We start from the raw sequence: 23,336 nt of genomic DNA, 5'->3' as shown, positions 1-23,336 counted from the left end.
TGCAGGAGAGTCAGTTATCCCTTCCATGTGGGACACAGGGATTAAATTTGGGTCTTCAGGCTTGGTGACCTGCACCTTTACCCACTGAGCCGTCTCTGCAGTAAGTCAGTTCTCAGAGCACTTTATTTATTGTTTGACAATGACACATGGGGTCACCCTTCATTTAGCAACTATATAAACGTGTATTCATCCGTGAATGGGCCTACAAATATTTTTTTCTTGTTCTGTCGAGCAACTTAATCCACTTGATAACATCAAAAAGTTTAGAGCGGTTTTAATAAGATAAGCATCTAACGTAAAGATACCATCTCTCTATAAACCACTCTGCAAAAGCAGCATGGCAACAGGCCCTTGCTAAGACCCTAGGCAAGTGGCGGCTCCAGGCTGGGAGGGGCAGAGGAGGTGGCCCATGTGTTAGAGCATGACTGTCAGCTCTTTTCAGAGGCAGAAGCAGCATTTCTGAAATAAATAAGGGTCCACAGCGTTTCCGTGGAAAGCTCAGAAGGGATGAAATAAAAGAACATTCTTGGTACTATTTTTCCACTGGGCCCAGTATTTTTGTACCCAGCATTTCTATATATGTGCAAGCTAACTGCATCGTGTAATAATGAGAACACAAAGTGAGGAGACACAGATGACGACTGCAGTCCTGTCCTGTCTGTTCCTGTCCTCATCGTTCGAGGCAGGCCATGTTGCCTGCTTAGGGACACCAGACTGTCGTGAGGGACGGCCCTTGCTGTGGCTCTTGTCCTGGCCCAGTCACTACAATCCCCGGAGGCTCAGATGACCCTTCTTTGGCCACAGATGAACATGGTGAGACCTAAGCATGGTTTGCCTGGCCAGGTGCATTCAACCCCAGGCCTCTGGGGTCCTGCTGTCACCCTTTGCTAATGCCACATTTAACCCTTACGGCTGTTGCCCAGGCTGCCCTCTGGCACAGAGATCAGCTGGTCTCTCTATAGCTGTTTATTGAGCACTGGGTTGGGCAGCAGGCACTGATCAAGAGGAGGGAATCTGGCAGTGGATGCAGATGTGAGTTCCTGCTCTGTCTGATCCAGTGATGTAGATGAGGAAAAGACATGGGCCAAAGCAACACAAAGGGCAGAGGGCTGTTGTTAGACGGAATCTCCAGGAGAGCCTCTATGAAAGAGAAAGGGGTATTTGCAAGCTGAAGCAGTCAGGGAAGAGCCCAGGGGATAAGGAGGCCAAAGATGGCTGTAGGGTGGAGGTGGCTCTCTGGGAAGAACCACACTGTGAAGCAGGCATTCCACCCTACCCCACCCCCTACCCCCCCCCCCTCCCTGAGGTAAGCAGCCGCCATTCCTTTGTTGGGTTGCCAGTGTAGGCCAAAGCCACCCTGAGGAGCTGGGCTGGCTCTGAAGCATTCTCACTTGTTATGTAATAATGGAGACAATGATAACTCAGCGCTGCTCTGAGGTTGAGAGTCAAGCCAGTGGTGGCCAGCTCCAGCCCCAGGTCTTCCAGGGTCCCTCAGAAGCCATTTCCCAAAGCTGTCGGCATCTCCATGTCTGCACTCTTGGAGCTGCATGCAAACATTGGTTCCCTCGGACCTCCCTGGAAAAAGGAGAGGCTAATGAACACAGAGAAACAGAGCCTTTGAAACTAGAGACTCACTCTGGAGTCTGAGTTGTGTAACCCTGAGCAAGACATTGACATGAGGAACTAAAACGTGTTTATGTCATTAGAGACCGAGTTCCAGCCAGGTGATGGAGGTGTGTGCCTCGCTGCACCATACTGGCACGTGGAAGAAGTTCAGTGAGCTAGCACTGGGGTAGTTTTTGCCCTCTTGAGCCCTCTCATGGCAGTGGACTGGCCATCATCAGCTGTTGGTAAAACGGTGGCCCCTGAGCATCCAGGATCACAACACCGGCTGTAAGTGCTCCTTGCATATCAGAGGAACCAGGAGGAGGAGAGGTGGGGCCATATCAGATAAGCTAATTACATTTGATCTGCCTCTGATTCCTGTCCCCTAACAGAAGGGCCTGGTGTCATTCCCATGTAACTTTAGGATATCATAGTCTCTTTGTGTCATTCTTCAGGCATATCATTTGCAGATGGATTTGGATGAATAAGATATTTATTTTAAATGTGGCAAGAGAGCCATGGAGATGGTTCAGGAGGTAAAGGTGCTTGCTGCTAAGCCTGATGGCCTGAGTCCAATGTCCTGCGCCCGCAGGGAGAAGTGACTCCTCCAAGTTTCTCCTCACCTCCACATGATCCTTGACGTGTATAGAAATATAAAAAAATAATGCTTTTTAAAAGCATACAGGTTCACAGTCTCCTAAAACACCTGCTTACTAAAATCAGCCCTTCAGAGGTGGTTTGTGGAGTCATTTGTTCAGGCAGAGGGGCCCTGTGTGGCTATCCAGGAAGAGACAGGATTTCAGCTGCCTTCCCTTCCCCAGCTAACAAGCTTGCAGAAGCTGGAGAGCAAGCCACCTGCCGGGATGGACCTTCAAGGGAGGTCACCAAGCCCGCTCTGGTCACAGCCCAGAGGCCCAGAGGCACTAAAACTTGGTCTCCAACTTCCTGCCCTTGCCCAGCTAAACCTCAGGTCAGAGTAACCATGGTGGTCTCCACTCTGGGATTGGAAGGTGTAAATTAAGTTTCAATCACATATTTTGACGTGAGAAAGTGTAGCCTGTTTGGGTTTTTGTGTTTCTCCCTGTTGGTGTGATTACTGACTGTTGTCTCTCAGAGGGTCAGGAGCTGAGTGTGTGAGAGTGTTTCCAGACTCAGGCTTTGTCACACGCAGAATGCTGTCCAGGGCCTCTGGCTCCACCTGCAGCCTGCTGCACGGTGCCCTCTGTGGGGAATTTACTTGGTTAGGGTCCTATTGAGGGCTTCTTAGGGGGGCCCAGCTCTTCACTCCTAAATGCCCCCAGTAAATATCACCACAGCACCTGCCAAATTGCCCTACAAAGTGCCAACTAAACCCCCACATCAATGCATGAGAACACTCAAAAACTCCATACTGGAAAATGTAAAGACTTCTGCCCAAAAATGTGTATGGTATTGCAGTTTTGTTTTAATTTGCACATAAATGCATACCAGTCCAGAGAAGTATGTTTATTGAGCACCAAGGGCTCCTCTTCAATGATTATTCTCTTCCTCTCCAGTGATTTTCTTCAAACTCTTTCAATAGTTTTGTCATGTTAAAATTTTTTTCTCTTTTCTTTTTTTTTTAAAGATTCCTTTTAATATGTGAGTGTGTGTGTATGTGTGTGTGTGTGTATGTGTGTGTGTATGTGTGTGTATGTGTGTGTGTATGTGTGTATGTATGTGTGTATGTGTGTGTATGTGTGTGTATGTGTGTATGTGTGTGTGTATGTGTGTGTGTACGTGTGTGTATGTGTGTGTGTATATGTGTGTGTGTATGTGTGTGTGTATGTGTGTGTGTATGTGTGTGTGTATGTGTGTGTATGTGTGTGTGTATGTGTGTGTGTGTATGTGTGTGTGTGTGTGTGTGTGTGTGTGTGTGTGCAGGCTCATGCTCATTCATACATATACAGATACCCTGGGAAGTCAGAAGAGGGTGTTGGGTCCCCTGAAACAGGAGTTAGAAGTAGCTGTGAGCTGCCTGATGTGGGTGCTGGGAAGCAGTCAGTGTTCTCAACCACTGAGACACCTTTCTGGCCCTTTAGGCACAGGGTTTTTGTTTTTTATGATTGTTTTTGACCCATTGTTGTTTGAATCCACACATGCACAGGACTATTTGCAAAACATGCTCAGTACAGGGAAAGTTGGGGTTCAAGCCCATATCCTTCTTAGTCCATGCTCAAGTGCTGGGGTGCTTCCCCAAATACCAGGCCAACTAATACTGGACAGTGAGTGAGCAGAAGGAGCTCAGCTGGTACCTTCCTGCTCCATTCTCTTCTTCTTCCTCCCCCAGGACAGACATTTTTCTCCTCATGTAAGTGAACCCACTGGCCAATGAATCAAGTTCACTGTCTTTAGTCTCACACAAGTGGGGACTCAGTAAATAGAAACATGGTCAAGAGTGGAGCCAGAACATGGCTGAGCTAGTGGACTGCAGATATATATATATATATATATATATATATATATATATACCTCAGGAACAGAGTCTGCACTGCAGATTCTCTAGTGTGGCCCGTGTTCTGTCTGGGAGCTGCCTCCTGGTGTGAGTCTCCTCTGTTCACGATACCTCCACACCTACTGCATGCCTGAGCTGGGATTGTCCTGTACTCTACAGCTGCTGACATTGCACTGCCAGCTGCCTTTGGTCCAGGCAGGTTTTGTGAGGTGGTACATGCATAGCAAGGGTACCAGGCACATCCTGGATGGGCATCACTTTCAGGAACATTGCATTATAGTCTGTAAGAAAGGGGAAAGAATTCTAACCCCGAGTGCCCGGGCATGGAACACTCTTTCTTGATAGCCATGATTCCCTTGTCTCATACTTAGCTGAGTTAATAGATGAATGTTGGCTGAAGTGGAAATTAATTGTATTACTTCAGCAAAGAAAGTCCATCTGTGCCAAATGGAGGGGCCCCTGAAAGGCATTTCTACCCTGGCTTGACTTGTGACTTTAGTTGAAATGGTCCTGCTGTTCCTACCAGCAGTTATTAGAACCCTCAAGGAATGTTCGGAAGGCAAAGGCAATGTGAGGGACCCAGCAGGGCAAGGAGATGCTGAGCAATTATTCTGGCCGTTTGGATAGCTGAGTGGGAGTAAGAGGCAGCTTAGGACCATAAACAACCAGGGTTGATGCTGGTGGCCCCGGGTGGTTCCATTCCAAGAGCACCCGTGGGTAGCCTCTGTCCCCACTTGGCACTCTCCTCCCCAGGCCTGGGTGGCTCTTCTCCTGCCATCTGGGGGATGGAGAAGGCCCTTGCCCTTGGCCATGATTGCTACTGAAATCAGTCCAGGTTAAAGAGGAGGAGGAGGGGTGATGGGAGGGACTATTGTGTTCAGAAGCTCTCAGGGCTGGTGGGGCAGGCCTCTGCATGGTGGGACCAGTTCTTGCAGGAGATGCTTGGAGAGAAGCAACACCCTGCAACCTGTGTAGGCTTTGGTGCAGCAGCTGACTCAGAGCACGGGGCTGATTATGCATAATTACAGGCCCATGGGGAACTGAGTCTTGCACAAATATAGGGACCTTCTTGGTCCAGCAGCCCCTCCCAATCCTCCTTCTAAGAAGGAAAGAACTTCCCAGAAAACAAATCTTTAGAATTCTCCAACACCAGTCCATTAAGTCCAGAGTAACCATGGTAGTAGAATGTCCTGTCCTCACCTCCCCACACCGGCCCAGCCAGGTGAGCTTTTCCAAACACAACCATGGAGATGTCAGCCCTCCTCCAGATCTGGAGCAAGACCCACAGGGCCTGCTGACCTGGCTCCTGCCCACACCTCTGTCTCACTTCACCCCTGTTACCTCCACCCCATCACTGAATGAATGCAGCAGATAATACTCACACTTCCCTGAACTGGGCGTCACTCACTGAGGATTTTCCAGGTGAAGCCCTTGCCTTCATGTATTGCATTCTAGGAGGGAGGGATGGGCACAGTGTACATGGTAAGATGGCCTGAAGTGTTCAGGAGGGAAGTTAAATGGAAGGGCTGAGCAAAGGAACCTCACTAGTAATGATTCCCTGGAGCAAAGACCTGTCAGAATCTGAGGAGAGCCTCACCAGAGGGAGAGGCTGGGAATGACATGGAGGCCACGGCGGCCAACCGGCCAACCGGGGAGGAGAGCAGAAAGATGGGACTGGATCAAAGAAGTTTCAGGTGCTCACAGGCCGGCTCTCCCTCTGTGGACTGGAGTTCTGAATCCGGTGAAGACATGCCCCTCACACACTTATTTAAAATTTAAACATACCCCTCCACTGCTTTGGGGAGAGCAGGACACAGGTGAGCATCCAAGCTGGTAAGCAGCAGGAGGGTATAATGGAGGCTCAGGCCAGTCTTGGTGGCAAAGCTAGAGAGAACAGGCCAACTCCAGACTTACTCCGTAGGTAGAGATCTGTTGCCTAATGACCCGCTGTGGCTGTGAGAAAAGTGGAGGACTTAGATGTGGTGCTGAACTTTTGTCCCCAGTTACTGGGGGTTGGAGGTGGGGTTCCTTGGTCCTTGCAGAAATAGGAAGACTTCAGAAGTGTGGTTCAGGGAAAAATGTAGCACCTGACAGTGTACAAATTCCATATGGCCATTGGACATTGGGGGGGGGGGCGGGGGCGGCTCACCAGACCCTTGGGTGCTGGAGTCTCGAGTCCAGGGGCTGCTCTGGCTGGAAGCAGCTATCTACCAGCCGGCTGAGGCATCCTCAGCCCTGGATCTGGCTGCAACTGTCATTTGAAATCGATGGCTGCCAACTTCGGTGTGCCCTTGGAAAGATGGACATGAGTTGAGGAACTGAGCTCTGGGACTCTTCAGCGTGTTTAGGGGTCAGGAAGACAGATGAGGATCAACATAAGACACCAAGAACCAGCAGCCACAGAGGTAGTAGAAGGTGAGTCAGAGAATGTGGGAGCTGGGAGAAGAAGGTGTCTCTAGGGACAAGGACCAAGTGAGGGCGGAGTGGGGACTTGGTCATTTGGCAAGTGACTAGTAACCTTGAGATGGCCTGTTTTGTGGAGACCTGAGGGAAAGGGCTGGTGGAATGAGGCCAAGGCAGAAAGGGAAGCCAAGAATGGAAAGCCATGAGCCAAAGAGCCCTTTTTAAAAGTGAGTTTTGCTCCAGAGTGCAGTAGGGGAATGGGGCTGCAGCTGGGGAGAGAATTGCTTCTCACATGTATGCATGTGCCGTGACCTCCACACTACGTCACGGCACATGCATACACACAACAACAACAACAATAATAATAATAATAATAATAGCATGGAATTAGGAGAAGGTGATTTTCCAGGGAGAAATAACAAGATGCTTGTAGGCCTTGGAGACTGATATGACAGAGAGATGAGAACATCAAGTACTGTCCTCAGGAGGTTCCAAGACAAGAGGCAGATTCTAATGACAGGCAGAGAGTGAGGGGCAGTCTCAGCTTAGAATGGTGCCACACCATTGTCAAAATGCTAACACGTGGACCAACTTCACCGCTCTGCCTGCTTGCTTACCCAGAACTTTCTATGCCGTTCAGAGTAGCTATTGCGGACCCTGGGTTCTAAATGGCCTACTGAGACAATGGAGACTCCATTATGCTATGCATGGTCTCCAAGTTTTTACCTCATTAATGCTTATGATCCAGCCCTGTTCTATATCCCATGACATATAACCCCTAAAACTCGACTCCAAGGCTGGCAACCCATTTGGGGACCCTCTCTCGACCAGTGAACTTCCTTTTACTTGATGAAGTCCTCCCTCCTCTTGACCCTCCCCATTGCAGAGGCCAAGCTCTGGTTTCTAAGCAGAGGGTTGACTGTAAGCTTAGAATGAGGGTGGTTAGCCACGTAGGTGCTATGTGGGGGCAGGTGTGAAATAAATAACTAGATTTAACCAAAGTTGGCCTTTTTTTTTTTTTTTCTGGAAGAATGAAACAAGAAAGGACAGCAGAATTAGAGCTATGCAGGAGGGTTATCAGATTAATGAGGTGACATCTGCCCTGGGTGGGAAGGGATGGAGGGAGGGGAGAGAAGGGAAAGGATTTTTGGAGCTAAGGAGCCAGAGTGAGTGATCTGGGAAGGCAGGCATGCTGGCCAGAGTGGGAGGTGTGATGATGGCATTCTGGGAGTGCGATGGTTAGTGTTGATTGTCAATTTGACAAAGTCTAGAATCTCTTGGGAGCTAGGGCCTCTGGGCCTGCCCAGGGCGGAGGTGGCGGTAGTGGTATGATTGTGCTTGCATAACTGAGATAGGAAGGTGCACCCCAGTGTGGGAGGTGACATTCCTTGACTGGGACCCAGGACTGTGTAAAGGTGGAGAAAAGGATCTGAGCATATGCATGTAAATCTTTGTTCTCTGTTCCTGACTGCTGGGGCTTCTCCATGAAGAGGGACTGTTCCTGGAGTCATGAGCTGGAAGTTTCTTTGGTCTGCGTGTCTTATCACAGCAGCAGGAAACAAAAACAAGGCAGGAAGTGACGTATCTAATAACTGGGGACTGAGTGGCAGGGCATGTGAGGGACAAGCCCACTGATGTGGGGAGTGGCCTAGGAAGGGAAGGCCAGGATGCTGAGCCTCTGGATGGCCAGCTGATGACATCGTCGTTCCTTGTCTGATCTTCACCATCAACAGCCCGGGGACTGTATTTCCTAAAACTGTTTTCTGGTAAAATTCTAGGCAAGTTTCCACAATTGACCAACACATCTCAGAGGGCTGGAAGTAGAAGAGAAACAGAAATGATGTGGTTTCTCTGCCTAGACAAGGTAGGCATAAGCCTCAGCTCCAGAGGGCCACAAAGCAGCAGATCTAAGTTGAGGATTCTCCTGCGCTCTGGCTACTTCTCGACTCCCTGAAAGCGGGCGACAGAGTTAAAACGGAGAGGTGGCCCGGCTGGCTTTTGTTAGCTAGCCCTTCCAGTGGTTTGTTTCAGAATTGAGTCTCTGTTGAATACCTCTGTACTTGAGAAATCTTCGGGGTGGGGGTGGGGGCTTCTTTCTCTGTTGAGTGGTTTTGGGGGTATCAAATTCCTCCCACCAGAGGCCTTTGTATCTGCTGTTCCTCTATGAGATGCTCTTCTCCGGTGCCCTCCTTTTTAATCCTTCCACTCTGAGCTCAGTTGTCCCTTCCTCAGGGATGCTCTGATCTGATGCCCTTCTGCTATGGTTGGCAGCTTGGAGCCACCACAGTCAGGATGCTTGTCTGTGGTCCGTCCGCAGTGTCTCTGGCCTCAGCCCAGAAGACTCAGACAGCTTGAATGACCGGGGTGACTCTGGGATGAAATCCTCTGGAGACATCTTAACTTGTATGCTTGGTGCCTGGACCGGAGTTGTTCAAATTCAGACCTGTTGCTGTTCGCTGTCCAACACACACAGCCTCCTCGTGGACTGGGGCTTCCTTTTTTTTTTTTTTTTATTTTTAAATTTATTTATTTATTATGTATACAGTGTTCTGTCTGCACATATCCCTGCAGGCCAGAAGAGGGCACCAGATCTCATTACAGATGGTTGTGAGCCACCATGTGGTTGCTGGGAATTGAACTCAGGACCTTTGGAAGAACAAGCAGTGCTCTTAACCTCTGAGCCATCTCTCCAGCCCCGGGCTTCCTTTTAACATGGCAGCCTAAAGGCAGGTTGATTTTCCCTCCAAAGTGGGGGTAACCCAGTTTTCTATGCCAGGCACCATTGTTACAGACGTTCACTGCTTTCTACATTCTTGTCTGTGTAGGCACTCATTGTGAGGGCAATCTGAGTCAGGATCTGCAAGCCCCACCCCCAAACCAAGCAAGGGACAGAACTAGGCAGGAAGTGAGCCAGAGACTTCACCTTCTCTGAAGCACTAGCTACATTGTCCCCTTGGGAAGCGCCCAGTGTCACCAGAGCTTGCATTTTATGAGGGAGTCCTGAACTCATGCACAGCTTTCCAACTGCATCTCCAGGGCTTGGCTATATAGTTGGCGGGAGGGGGGGGGGAGTAAGAACCATCCCCACCCCCATTGCTCTCTACCATGTCTGTCCTGGGTGTTCTCTGACAGAGAAAAAGGCAGAGCCTATGGTAATGTATGCATGTGGGTGGGTAGAGTAGCCATCCCACCTCCTGGCTAGGCTTCAGTGGAAGATGATGGGTAAGCCAACAGAGTAAATTCCACATAGAGTTTACATGGTTGGTCTCTGTCCTTACCCTGCCCCATTTATCTTATAAATGGCTCAAATGAGCTGAATTAGATCGTTTACCTTCTGGCCTTCCCACACACCAAGGTTAACTCTTGATCATTTTGCTTTCTGTGGTCCAGGGAAGTGCCTGGCATAGAAAATGTCCAGTGGGAGCCGGGCGGTGGTGGCGCACGCCTTTAATCCCAGCACTTGGGAGGCAGAGCCAGGCGGATCTCTGTGAGTTCGAGGCCAGCCTGGGCTACCAAGTGAGTTCCAGGAAAGGCGCAAAGCTACACAGAGAAACCCTGTCTCGAAAAACCAAAAAAAAAAAAAAAAAAAAAAAAGAAAATGTCCAGTGGGTTCCTGGAACTGAAGGAGCATGGAAGGTGCAAGGAGTTGAGTACACTGGGTTGGTCACAGGTGAGCTAGGAAGCTAGCAACTCAATACGATTCAGTGCAAAAGTAAGACCCATGGCTGCCATGTTGATGCAGAAGCCATCCCTTGACACACGCCCGGGCTATGTTTTTAAGAGCACGTCTGTAATTTAAAAAGGCATTTGTTGCCGGGCAGTGGTGGCACATGCCTTTAATCCCAGCACTTGGGAGGCAGAGGCAGGCGGATCTCTGCGAGTTCGAGGCCAGCCTGGTCTACAAAGCGAGATCCAGGAAAGGCACAAAGCTACACAGAGAAACCCTGTCTCGGGGGAAAAAAAAAAAAAAAAAAAAAAAAAAAAAAAGGCAGTTGTTAAAATCAGCCTCCTAGGAAGTAGAGGAAAGAAAGGGATTCAGGTACCTGAGTAATCCTTGGGAGATGTCAGAAGCTGCAGGATTCTAATCTATGCCATGGAAACTGTAAGTACAAAGGTGTGTGACTCAGCATGGAACTGCACCCTGGGGACAGTATGGAGCAGAATTGTGGGAGCCAGGCTGTGCAGAGGGAGAGTGCCTTAGCCCTGGCACACAGCAGCAAACTCAATTGGGAGTGTTGACTGTTGACACGTGGATGTGTCAATACAGACAGCAGCAGCAAGTCACGAGTTCCACGGCTTCTTGGGTTAACAAGATTACAGTGCTGTGCCAAGCAGCAGAGAGGAAGACGTCCGTCCATGTGCAGCATGCCACCCTCTCTTATTGCTCACTGGCACTAGTGCCTGGTGCTGGGGACCCGGAGGTGGCAACATACTGTGATGTTCCTAGCCACCGGTATATGATGAAAGGGAGGGACAAATCCTGGACAGAAAAGTGTGTGTACTTCCAGAGTTTTCTGTTGAGTCTAGGGTTGGGCCCAGAGTTGCTTGACTTCACCTCAACACACACACACACACACACACACACACACACACACACACACACACACATGCACAAACATACTCTCCAGGGATTTTGCAGATGAGCCTCACAGATTTCTAGAATCAAACTAATGAATGTCATTAATTTCTCTGTAGGAACTTGGGATAGCTTCTGGGGTCCTTCCTAGTCATGTGCCATCCTCTCTGACACTTGGAGGCAGGAATCTGCAGCAGTTCTAGAAGCCCACCCTCACCCCAACAAGGTGGCCCAGGATGGATGGATCCCTTGTGAGGATTCCTTCACTGAGCAGCCTGGGGATGAGGCACAGTTTCTCCCCCTATAGGTGAGAAGTGGGGGTCCTGGGAGCAGGGAGACTTCTCACTTGCAGAGCTTCCTATGAGAGGAGCCAGGATTAGCAGGGAGCCCAGAGCCTCCAGAGCAGTTCCCAGTTCCTTTCTGTCTGTCTGTCTCTCTCTGTCTCTGTCTCTGTCTCTGTCTCTCTGTATCTCTCTCTCTCTGTCTCTGTCTCTGCTCTCTGGGGGCTATTCCAGTTGCCCATACTGGCTCAGATCAAAGCAGACATTCTTTGATGTGTGTGAATGGAGGCTCCTGCAGGAGATGTTTGGAGAAACAGCGGGGGAGTGAATGGGAGGAAACTGTTTGGGGCAGTAGGTGGAGCACACTGCAGGCTGGGGGTGTGGGTGGGATGGGTATGGTTGGATAAGCGACAGAAGAGCAGTGAGTAAGGGAGGGGTCCCCTCCATGCCAAAGTCACAGCTATGTCCACACAGAGCCCAGCCCAACCTGGGCAGCTTTTATTTTTGTTAGTGGGGTGAGTCAAACTTCCTCAAGCAGCTTCCTGGCTTTTTAAGGTCTTCCTTTCCTTCTCCCCAGGTCACTGGGCTAAGAAAACACAGCACGTCCACCTGGCCAGTCTCCTAGACCCAGAGGTGAGAGGAGAAAGGAAAAGCCTGGTCCTTCATTCAGTGTTGATGGAGGACTTTCTATGTGCTAGGTGCTTGGGATGAAGAGCCCTGACCTGGGTTACTTCAGTGGAGGTGGGAGGCAGTAAATAATGGCCACAAGAAGTAAGTGAACTGGATCCTGAAGGCAAGCCAGAGCAGCAAGCTGGAGCCGCGCAAGTGGGATGTGGCTGAGGGCTAGTGACAGCTGCAATCTCGACAGGGCATTCGGGGCAGACTTGTCCTTGTGGGTTCCCAGGACACCTGTCCAGGCAGAGGTGAAGGGGAGAGGAGAAGCCTGTGTGTCTGAGGAACAGAAGAGCAGGAAGCTAAACTGGGATGCGCAATGAAAGAGCAGCTGAGAGTCCCAGGGATGCTGGGTAAGGGGGCAGCAGCTAGGGTCAGGGAGGACTTCGGATACAGCTGAGGGAGCAGGCACAGTCTCTCTGGATGGATTCGATTTAGAATATTCCCTTGGAATGAGGAGTCTAAGAAGACCTTGGGATGGATTCTTGGCTGTGACCACTGAGAGGAGGGAGCACCCCTCAGTGGGGATAGGGATGAGGGGGAGCAGGATTGGAAGGAAGGAGTACCTTTCAGTGGGGATGGAGAAGAGGGGGAGCAGGATTGGGAAGAGGGAGCACCCTTCAGTGGGGATGGGGAGAAGAAGCGTAGGCTTTGGGTGCTGGGGAGATCCAGCCATGTGAGACATCGGGCTCTGCTGGCAGGATCAAGCAGGAACAGGGTGTACAAGTCAAAAGTCTGGGCTAGGATGTGAGCAGTGGGGGTTTGTCCTGAAAAAAGACATCCCAGCAGTACAAACTGTAGACAGAACCAAGGTCAAGGCTGAGCCCTGAGCTCCATCCCATCAGGAAGTCAAGAGAAGGAGCCCCCTACACCCACCGCAGGCAAGAGGGGAGCCCAGGAAGCCGATGTTCTGGAAGCTGAGTGAGAGACTGCTCGATGAGGGAGGAGCTGACACGGGACGGGGCAGAAGCCCACTGCCTTGGCTGTGCCAGCCAGCGGCCCTCCCCTTTGAAATGGAAGGTCGTTTTGGTATTTAAAGACTCCAAGCCCACCCATCACAGAGACAGGGGCACACCAGGGTTTGCTGAGGGCTATTCACTACAGCTGTGTTATGGAACCCACCTGGGTGTCCAGCAACAGAGGGTGCAGAACAGAAATGTGGTACATACACAAACAACCTTTTTTTCCCCCTAGCCCTAAAGAAGAATGAAGTCACGTCCTTTGCAGGAAAATGGATGCAACTGGAGAGAATCACAGTATGTAAAGGAATCAAGTCAGTTTCAGAGAGACAAGTGTGCATGCTTCCTCTCAGGTGTGGCCTTGCACATAAGCTCACAGGTGTGCTCATGCCATGACGGCAGGAGTGAGGCTGGGAGCGAAGGGGAAGGTAGAGAGTCCTTTGGTACATTACATGCTTGCAGGAAATGGCTTATGCAATCCTGTATGATAGAATTGGGGGGAAAATGATACTGCATCCAAACTAAGGAAGAAGCATTAAAAGACACAGTGGCCATCCCCAACAGGCGTGTCCCGTAAATCTGTGTGCAGGAAGTGTGTGGCGTGCCAACGGCTCTCACCCAGCATGGCTCTCCGTGGGAGAATTTACCCAACAGTAATGCTGATTAAAAAATAAGATGGTGGTAGAAGCCAGGGCAATGAGGCTTGTTTATGCCCCAGAAAAAAAGTACACAGGAGCCATGCCCTTGTCCTTGCACAGTCCAGCTGCGGGTGGGCACTGCCCAACACTACAGGCACAGGCTGAGGCCAGGACCCGAAGGGCTTTGCAGGAGGTAATCACCTGGCCTGAGCTGGAAGAGTGAGTGGGGATGAAGGACAGAGAGGTAAAGCCAGGCCTCCTGGGGCTAAAGAGGAGCCCCAGGAGGAGTGAAGACAGCAGCACACAGCACACTGGGGGGTGGGGGGGCGGGAAAGGAAAGGAGGTGGGTCCATTACACAGTGACCAATTTCCTAAACTAACAGTGAGGACACGGTGGGGTGGATGAACCTGGGCCCTTCCCGCCTGACTTCCAAGCCTGCTGAACCCCTGTCTCACAGAGTGAGGCTGGTTAAGGCAGGTTCACCCTGCTTTGGTGTTTTGTTGAAGAGGCACATGCCTGCCTGTACATTGGGGGTGGGGTGCGCCCCCTGAGCCATGGGCCTTCCCATGAAGGACCAGGTGGGAATTTTTCCCATTGCTGTAAAGATACTCATCCCTAAGCAGGCAATGGTGGCACACCCCTTTAATCCCAGCACTTGAGGGGCAGAGGCAGGTGGATCTCTGTGAGTTCGAGGTTAGCCTGGTCTACAGAGCTGCAGGACAGCCAGGGCTATGTGGTGTCTCAAAACAAAACAAAATAAAGAAACAAAAAGGCACTCATTTGAGGACCATCCTGCGGAGACCAGAGGACATTCTCTGCCCTTGAGGTCCCCTTCTGGCACAGACAATGCCACGGTGTCGTGAGTTTCTTCCGTCACTTCTTCCCTGTCCTTGCCACCCAGGCTTTTCCTCCCTGCTCTGCACTACACACACACACACACACACACACACACACACACACACACACACACACACTCAACCTGCCCATCTGTCCTCGGAGCACAGATCCTTCTCAGAAGGGATTTCTGAAAGACCCTGCCACCAGCTGCCAGGCACGACAAGGACTACAGGGAAGCCACTTAGGGAGCTGGCAAGATTAAGAGGGAGAACCAGGAAGAGTAACAAAGACCTGCAGATTCAGAGGGGGTCCAGGGCAGAGGCAGGGGAACGGATGAGAGCTGAGTCCGGCACAAAAAACTGAGTCCACTGGGCAGGCAGGGCACATTGCTGAACGGGGGCTGAGACGTTCAGGCAGGTCAGATGTGTGCAGCTCAGGCCTGGGCCCCACAGATGTGTCCAGATGCCCAGAGTAAAAGGATATTCTCACCCCTGAGCACAAGGTCCCTTGATGCTCCCTTCAGGGTCCCCAAGCTCACAGACCCAGCAAAGAAGCATCCGGAGAAGACAGGGGCGTGAGGAAGCTTGTGTTCTGTCCAGCCTATGTGGTAGGCCTTCCTTAACTCTAGGTCTTTGGGGGGATTGATGAGGTGTGGGGCTCTGTTTGCAATAAGATTATTAGGAAATAAAAAGGATATAGGAGGTGAGGACAGTACTGACTGTTTGCTTGCTTGTTTGTTTGTTTTTTGGTGTTTTTGGTGTTGTTTTTGTTTGGTTTTGGATTTTGGTTTTTGATTTTTGGAGACAGGGTTTCTCTGCATAACAGCCCTGGCTGTCCTGGAATTCACTTTGTAGTGAATCTGGCATCTAACAGATCTCACAGAGATCGGCCTGCCTCTGTCCCCCATGTTCTGGGATTAAAGGCATGTACCACCACACCTGGCTTAGTACTGACTTTTTTAAAAGGTGAGGAGAGAGAGTTTTTATCGTTACTTCTTTGGACAGTGTCTCCCTCGGTGGCCCACACTGTCCTAGTGGTCACAGCCCTCCTGCCCTGCTAGTCATGCTCCCCAACACCAAGCTGGAAGAGAGCACTCAATGCACAGGTCCCCTGTGGCTGGGAGGTTCCTGATCAGGCATGGTGGTTGACTCCACAAGTCCATGAGTTAGCTGCTTTGCTCCATCTGCAGAGTTGGTGTGTGTCAGGTAGAGTGTATGGGTGTAAAGGGTGTAAGCATGTATGAGTTGAAGGCGAGGTGTGAGTGCATGAGACGGCATGTGTGAGTGGGGTGTAAGTGTGAGTGGGTGTGATCCTTCATGTGGAGGCGTGTGCCTCAGGCAGGGTTATGTGTGTCTAGCTGGAGGGATCAACCTGAAGTCTTTCTCCTATTTCTGTGGTCATCAATGAGAGGACCTACCCTAGGAAGGAAGTAGGTAGCCAGATCTAATGACAGTGGGGCCCAGAAACCTTCAGTTCCCTCCTGAACTCCCAGCAGTCCTTGCCCTACCCCTTTCTGGGTCACTGTTCACCCCTTGGTCAGTCTCCCACATTCCCACCTGGAAGCAGTCTGAACCAAACTTGTCTAGGCCAGAGCAGCCATCATGAATCTCTGTGGCCATCTGTGGGTTTTGTGGGGAGAGCTAACATTGGGAGAAGATGGGTGTGTGTGTCACAATTTAGAATGCTGGAGGTAGTGTGGGAGAGTGATGTCTGCTGCTCCCATGATGCTCCAGTCCCTCTGGGGGCTTGCAGGTGGCTGGGGCAGACTGAGAAGTGGGTGACCTGCTGGCCTTGCTCTTGTGAGCTGGACACAAGAGAACAAGTGCTATTCCCTGACCACAGCCCGCTCTCCTTCTACCACCCTGTGCCCCAGAGGCCAGCAGTGTCTGTGAGGATGTGACAGTCCACACTCTCACATATCACTCAGCAGCAGCTGGGGTCACTCCTTGGGCCCAAGAAAGGTGGTGGTATTTGGGATATACTAAAAAACACCCTGTGTGTCTGAGACCAGGAACTCTGGGCTCTGCCTGGTGGCCCTAGCCAGGTTATCCAGAGACATGGCAGTGCTCTGTATTCATTGGAACCCCTGCAAGAAGGTCCAGGGCGCCCTGGGGAGAAGCTTCAGGGGTCCCTGTACTAGAGTGTGTAGAGGAAGCAGACATTGGGTGGGTATGTCACGGCCTTAGGGTTGCCCCTCCCATGAGGATGGGGATTGAGATCTGGGTCTCTGTGAAGTCAGGCCCCTGGGTAGGGTCTGTTTGCCTCCTTCATGGAGAAGGAAAAGCACAGCTTACCTTCCATCAAGGCTCTGCTCGAGACAGGAGCACTGTGGGGACATTCACAGCTCTCTTTGGCCTTAGCTTCTGGTTCCCCAATCGCCCATGAGGTCTCAGGTCCTGGGAGACAGTGAGACACAGAGCAGCTGAGAGCCAGGGCTGCCCGGAAAGACCCGGACACCAGATAGACTTCAATTTCAGATAAGCTCTGAGTGGTTTCTATCATCAACCTCCTGTGCAATATTTTGGGGCCATAAATTCTTTAAAAGTATTCCTTGTTTATATGTCTTTAAAAGTATTCCTGTTTATCTAAAATTCAATTCAAGCTGGTGCCAGGATTTAGTTGCTATTTGTTTCTGATAAGTAAGGTCCACTACTCGGGGCAGGGACTTTGGACTCCAGACCCTGGGCTCCACCTAGACTTCCCTCCTTCTGGCTGTGTGACACGACCCCCAGGCTTATGCCCCTTATCTACCTCCCAGGGTGAAGCACTAAGTGGTATACATACAACTGTTGTTCTTGTCTCCAGTCAACCAGGGTTCCACAGCTGAAAGATTGGGGAGTGTCACCCTCCAGGTACCCTTTCTTGCTTATCCAAAGGTCACCACTGCCCCCAGATCCTACACCCCTCTCAAGGGACCCAGCAGAGATGAGGGTGAAGTCCTGTGACCAGAAAGGCAGGCTCTGGGCCAGAGAAGGAAGTTGAGCTCAGGTCTGGAGACCCTGTCCCGACTTCTCTTTGAGCCAATGGGATAAAGCATCAGGGACGGGCGCTGATGTGTTTTGTGCCCAGTCCCTGCTGGACATTTGCATGGCGTTGCATACTCCAGGACCTTCCCATCCCCACATGGCAGCTAAAGATGAAGTCACAGTCACCAGTCTCTGCTGTCCCTGTAGTGAGGACTTCAGGCTCTCCTGCAGTCCTCCTCTCCTCCATCCTGCTCTCCTGCAGTCCTCCTCTCCTTCATCCTGCTCTCCTGCAGTCCTCCTCTCCTCCATCCTGCTCTCCTGCAGTCCTCCTCTCCTCCATCCTGCTCTCCTGCAGTCCTCCTCTCCTCCATCCTGATCTCCTGCAGTCCTCCTCTCCTCCATCCTGATCTCCTGCAGTCCTCCTCTCCTCCATCCTGATCTCCTGCAGTCCTCCCTCCTCCCCTTCATCCTGCTCTCCTGTAGTCCTCCTCTCCTTCATCCTGCTCTCCTGTAGTCCTCCTCTCCTTCATCCTGCTCTCCTGTAGTCCTCCTCTCCTCCATCCTGCTCTCCTCCAGTCCTCCTCTCCTTCATCCTGCTCTCCTGCAGTCCTCCTCTCCTCCATCCTGATCTCCTGCAGTCCTCCCTCCTCCCCTTCATCCAGCTCTCCTGCAGTCCTCCCTCCTCTCCTCCATCCTGCTCTCCTGCAGTCCTCCTCTCCTTCATCCTGCTCTCCTCCAGTCCTCCTCTCCTCCATCCTGCTCTCCTGCAGTCCTCCTCTCCTCCATCCTGCTCTCCTCCATCCTGCTCTCCTGCAGTCCTCCCTCCTCCCCTTCATCCTGCTCTCCTGCAGTCCTCCCTCCTCTCCTCCATCCTGCTCTCCTGCAGTCCTCCTCTCCTTCATCCTGCTCTCCTGTAGTCCTCCTCTCCTCCATCCTGCTCTCCTGCAGTCCTCCTCTCCTCCATCCTGATCTCCTGCAGTCCTCCTCCCCTTCATCCTGCTCTCCTGCAGTCCTCCTCTCCTTCATCCTGCTCTCCTGCAGTCCTCCTCTCCTTCATCCTGCTCTCCTGCAGTCCTCCTCTCCTTCATCCTGCTCTCCTGCAGTCCTCCTCTCCTCCATCCTGATCTCCTGCAGTCCTCCCTCCTCCCCTTCATCCTGCTCTCCTGCAGTCCTCCCTCCTCTCCTCCATCCTGCTCTCCTGTAGTCCTCCTCTCCTTCATCCTGCTCTCCTGTAGTCCTCCTCTCCTCCATCCTGCTCTCCTCCAGTCCTCCTCTCCTCCATCCTGATCTCCTGCAGTCCTCCTCCTCTTCATCCTGCTCTCCTGCAGTCCTCCTCTCCTTCATCCTGCTCTCCTGCAGTCCTCCTCTCCTTCATCCTGCTCTCCTGCAGTCCTCCTCTCCTCCATCCTGATCTCCTGCAGTCCTCCCTCCTCCCCTTCATCCTGCTCTCCTGCAGTCCTCCTCTCCTCCATCACTGCTCTCCTCTTCCTGCCTGGCTTCTTGCCATGAAACCCACGTCCTACAACTTACCCTTGCTTAGGCTCCTTTTGTTTAACACCTCCTAAAGATTTTAACCATGCTTGGTTTGTACACACACACACACACACACACACACACACACACACACACACACACTATTCTGATCATTTCCAATCAGAAACACAAGAGTCTTTCTGTAGCTGGAGAATTTCTCTCCAGCTCCCGCCACCAAGTCCCGCCAGTCCCAGAGCCCACTTATAAAATAAACACACAAACTCTTACATTATTTAAACTGCTTGGCCATTAGCGTAGGCCTGTCATTGTCTAGCTCTTACTCTTATATTTAGCCCATTTCTATTAATCTTTACTTTGCCACATGGCTCATGGCTTACTGGTACCTTACATCTTCCTTCTCCTGGCGGCGGCTCCAGGCAGTCTCTCTCTTCCCTTCCTGTTCCCACAATTCTCTTCTCTGTTAGTCCCGCCTATACTTCCTGTCTGGCTATTGGCCAATCAGAGTTTATTTACATATAGCGATATCCACAGCACTTCCCCTTTTCTTTTTTTTAAAAAGGAAGGTTTTAACTTTAACATAGTAAAATTACATATAACAAAACAATTATCAAGCAAGAATTACAGATACAATATTAAAGAAGAGATCCTATCTATCTTATATTTGTGAGTTTAAGGTTTTATATCTAACTTATCTTTTATTATAACTAAGGAAAATTGTAAGTATCTAGTCTTTAACCACATCAAAGACCTCAGAAGGATATAACACTGCCTGAGAAATGGGAGAAGGATGCAAGCAACTTTTGGGAGTCTTGCAGGGTAGACAGAGACAGCTGAGCCTGGACAGTCATGCAAAGTTTTCTTGTAAAGTTGGGGCATCTGTCTTCAGCCCACAGGCCTAGAGTCTCTTATTCACTTTTTTCTGTGTCTTGTAGAATGTCTGGCAGTTTTCTCTGCAAAGCAGGAACCTGAAGGAGAAGAATTCTGGGAAGTGGAAAGCTGGGAGGAGGAGACACTGCCAGCCGCCATCAGGACAAGGAAGATGTAAAGTACCGGTAAGCCACAAGCCACGTGGCAAGGTATAGATGAATAGAAATGGATTAATTTAAGCTGTAAGAACAGTTAGCAAGAAGCCTGCCACGGCCATACAGTTTGTAAGCAATATAAGTTTCTGTGTTTACTTGGTCGGGTCTGAGTGGCTGTGGGACTGGCGGGTGAGAGAGATTTGCCCTGACCGTGGGCCAGGCAGGAAAACTCTAGCTACATCTTTCAGTCCATGTTGCTTACCGGTGCACACCCGTGTGCCCTCAGAGCATGTGTACATGTGATGGGTGAGGTAAAGGGGAAAAAGCAGTAACAATGACTGAGGCCCTCTTAGCACTTCACACATGCTCATTCACGACTACCTCACACCTCCTCTAGGCGATGGAGCCTGTACCAAAGGTCAATGCATGAACAGAAGGTCCAGTCTGCTGGGCCTGAGTTCCCAGCTGTCAATCTTTACACCTCCCTGGTGCTCCTGCCTCTGGCCCTGGCTTCTTTCCTCTCAGGGGTATGCTCTCGCAATCCTTCAGGTTGACTGACGGCCTGCTGAGGCAGGAGGCTCAGACATGATGCCTCTGTTGTTTCCATTTGACCAGTGAATACCCAAGCCCAGAGAAAAGAGGCAATGTGTCCAATCACCTGAGGAGGAGAGGGTCATACTTCTGGTTTAGTTGTCGGGGGTGAGGGAAGGCCTCAAAGGATGGGAGTGGGCCCCAGAACTGGAGCTCATCTGTGAGGACTCCTCCCATTCCCAGCCAGGTGGACTTCAAATGATGCAAAGCAGGGTGTATTTAGATGGTGGTGGGTGCTGAGGGCCAGGCCCGCAAGCTGTCTTTCCCAGTGGCGGGAACCCTTGGCCACTTCCCTCTTTAGAGGAATGTGTTCCTTGAGCAGGAGGAGGTGGAACTTTGTAGTCTATGAGACTGTGGCTTTACTGTATACAGAACAAACATCAGAAAAATAAATTAAATATGAGTGGGGGAAATTGCTCAGGCAGTAGGCTGCTTGCTATGCATGTGTGAAGACTGAATCGGGATTCCCAGAACTCACAGAGAAACCCAAGTGTGGTGGCCTGCACTGAGAGCGGGAGCTCTGGAGAGTCCTGGCCAGCCAGCCTAAGCCGACTTCATGAACTCAAACTCAGTGAGAGAACCTGTCGACATCTGGTTCTCCTCATGCATGTGCACACACACGTGCATGCGCAGACACACACACACACTCACTCACTCACTATAAGAATAAATACATTACAGTTGGAGCCAGATGGCCCTTAAGTCTGTCCTCCTTGGCCCTGAGAGTGTTCTGTGGGCACAGATTTCTGCTGAGAGCTGGGTATGGTGGGTAGAGGTTGCATTCATTCTTTCTTCCATTCAACCAAAACAAAAACATCAACAAATACACCCATTTATCAAGTATTGACTGATTTCTGCTACGTACCCTACATTGAGCTGAGTGTTGAGAATATTACAGGGAAATAGTGTGTCTGCCGTTCTGGCTGAACCTGCATCTTACTGGCAACCAGTGTTAGAGGTCTTGTCCCTTCACCACTGTAAGCCCATGGTGTTTGGAGGAAATCACTGGATTGCAAGAGGTCAGATAATAGCTGTTTCAGTCTGGGGGTCGAGAAAGGTTTCATGGAGGAAGCGGCATTGAAGCTGACATCTGGGTGTCGAAGAGTTGATTTGATTGATGTTGGAGTTGAGGCCAAACCACAAGCATTAAGGCACATATTGTCATTGGTGAAGCAAGGTTACATATGAAGGGATCTGGAGTGGCTGGTGCCTGGATCGTAAGCTGGGAGACAGCTCCTGTTCATGTCTGAGGCACAAGATTGTGGGGTTGGACCCGGGGAGCAGCAGGGAATAGAGGTCTGAAGCAAGGCTTGCCAGCAGCCCATGGAAACTCCTGGAGAGCTTGTGGAAGGAGGTGAGCTGGGTTTTGATGGTAGGGTGTAGGAGTCTGAAGAGCTGCCTGTGAGCTAAGGAAGTGGGCGAGCATACCTGAGACAGGAGTGGGAAGTGGGCGAATGCCTCCTTTTGAATGTGTACACTCTATTTAATCCTAATAGCTACTATTTATTCCACAGCCACTGGGGTCTACCAAACACTGGTCCACTTCATTCAGTTCATTCCCTGGCTGTCTGAGGTGTGTGTGACCATCTCATCTTGTGAGTGGGAATAAAGGAGGCTCGAGAGGCAAGGAGGACAGACAACTTTCTGCCACCAACTGTACTTCTTATTCTTTGCTCTGTGTGTGTGCGTGTGCGTGTGCATGTGTGCGTGTGCATGTGTGTGTGTGTATGTGTGTGTATGTGAAAATTCATATGTATTTATGACCCGCCTTGCCATGGCACAACCAGGTGATGTCATTTGCTTTTCTGTTGTTGTGGTAAAACACTGGAAAAAACCAAATTGGGGGAGGAAAGGGTTTATTTGGCCTACAAATTACACAGTATACCATCAAGGAAAGCCAAGGCAGGAACCTGGAGGCAGGAACTGAAGCAGAGACCATGGAGGAGTGCTACTTACGGGTTGCCTCCTCGGGCCTGCTCAGCTATCTTTCTTATACAGCCCAGGCCCACCTGCTTAGGGATGGCACCACCCACAGTGGGCAGAACCCCCCTATATCAAATGACAATCGAGAAGGCGCCCCACAGATGTGCCCACAGGCCAACCGTATTGATGCAGTTCTTCAATCAAGGATCTCTCCAGGTGTGTCAAGTTGACAACCAAGATTAGCCGTTACACCAGAGTCAACATTGGTCCATTTTGTAGTCCATCAACCTTTTCTCACACTGGCCCTCTGAGTGGCCTGCTGTCTCAAGGGTTTTCTCTGCTTGCTCTGGGGACACATGATTGAGCAGCGAGTAGTTTGCAAGTGTGGACTGTAACGCCATTATGGTAAAAGAGTTGTGTGTCTGCCTTCCTCCCCAGCCCCTGGAAAGCTGAATCTAGGAGCATGCTCGCAACAGAGCAGTGCAAGTCAGAAAGAAACTGTCTTTTCCATCACCGCTACCTGCTGTGGGATGTATGGCAAATGTGTTGCTAATTAATCAATAAAACACTGATTGGCCGTTGGCTAGGCAGGAAGTATAGGCGGGGCAAGGAGGAGAATAAAGCTGGGAAGTGGAAGGCTGAGTCAGAGAGACACTGCCAGCCACCACGATGACAAGCAGCATGTGAAGATCCTGGTAAGCCACGAGCCATGTGGCAAGGGATAGATTTATGGAAATGAATTAATTTAAGCTATAAGAACAGTTAGCAAGAAGCCTGCCACGGCCATACAGTTTGAAAGCAATATAAGTCTCTGTGTTTACTTGGTCGGGTCTGAGTGGCTGTGGGACTGGCAGGTGAGAGAGATTTGCCCTGACTGTGGGCCAGGCAGGAAAAC

At 50.7% G+C, this 23,336-nt stretch overlaps 1 long non-coding RNA gene across 2 annotated transcripts; it reads left to right on the top strand.

Annotated features, from left to right (window-relative positions):
• The first annotated feature begins 1,449 nt into the window (after window positions 1–1,449).
• Window positions 1,450–22,959, top strand: LOC131925410 (uncharacterized). 2 transcript variants are annotated; one of them, XR_009383243.1, is made up of 6 exons: window positions 1,450–1,893; window positions 8,260–8,345; window positions 11,177–11,364; window positions 11,916–11,971; window positions 13,205–13,266; window positions 22,880–22,959. It is a non-coding gene; the product is annotated as an uncharacterized LOC131925410 (long non-coding RNA). The 2 variants fall into 2 exon arrangements; XR_009383242.1 differs by lacking the exon at window positions 22,880–22,959 and having other exon boundaries at window positions 13,205–13,913.
• Window positions 22,960–23,336: the final 377 nt, after the last annotated feature.

This window comes from Peromyscus eremicus, chromosome 15 (genome assembly GCF_949786415.1).
Source record: "Peromyscus eremicus chromosome 15, PerEre_H2_v1, whole genome shotgun sequence".
NCBI classification, from domain to species: domain Eukaryota; kingdom Metazoa; phylum Chordata; class Mammalia; order Rodentia; family Cricetidae; genus Peromyscus; species Peromyscus eremicus.
This window is presented reverse-complemented; position numbering and strand designations above follow the sequence as displayed.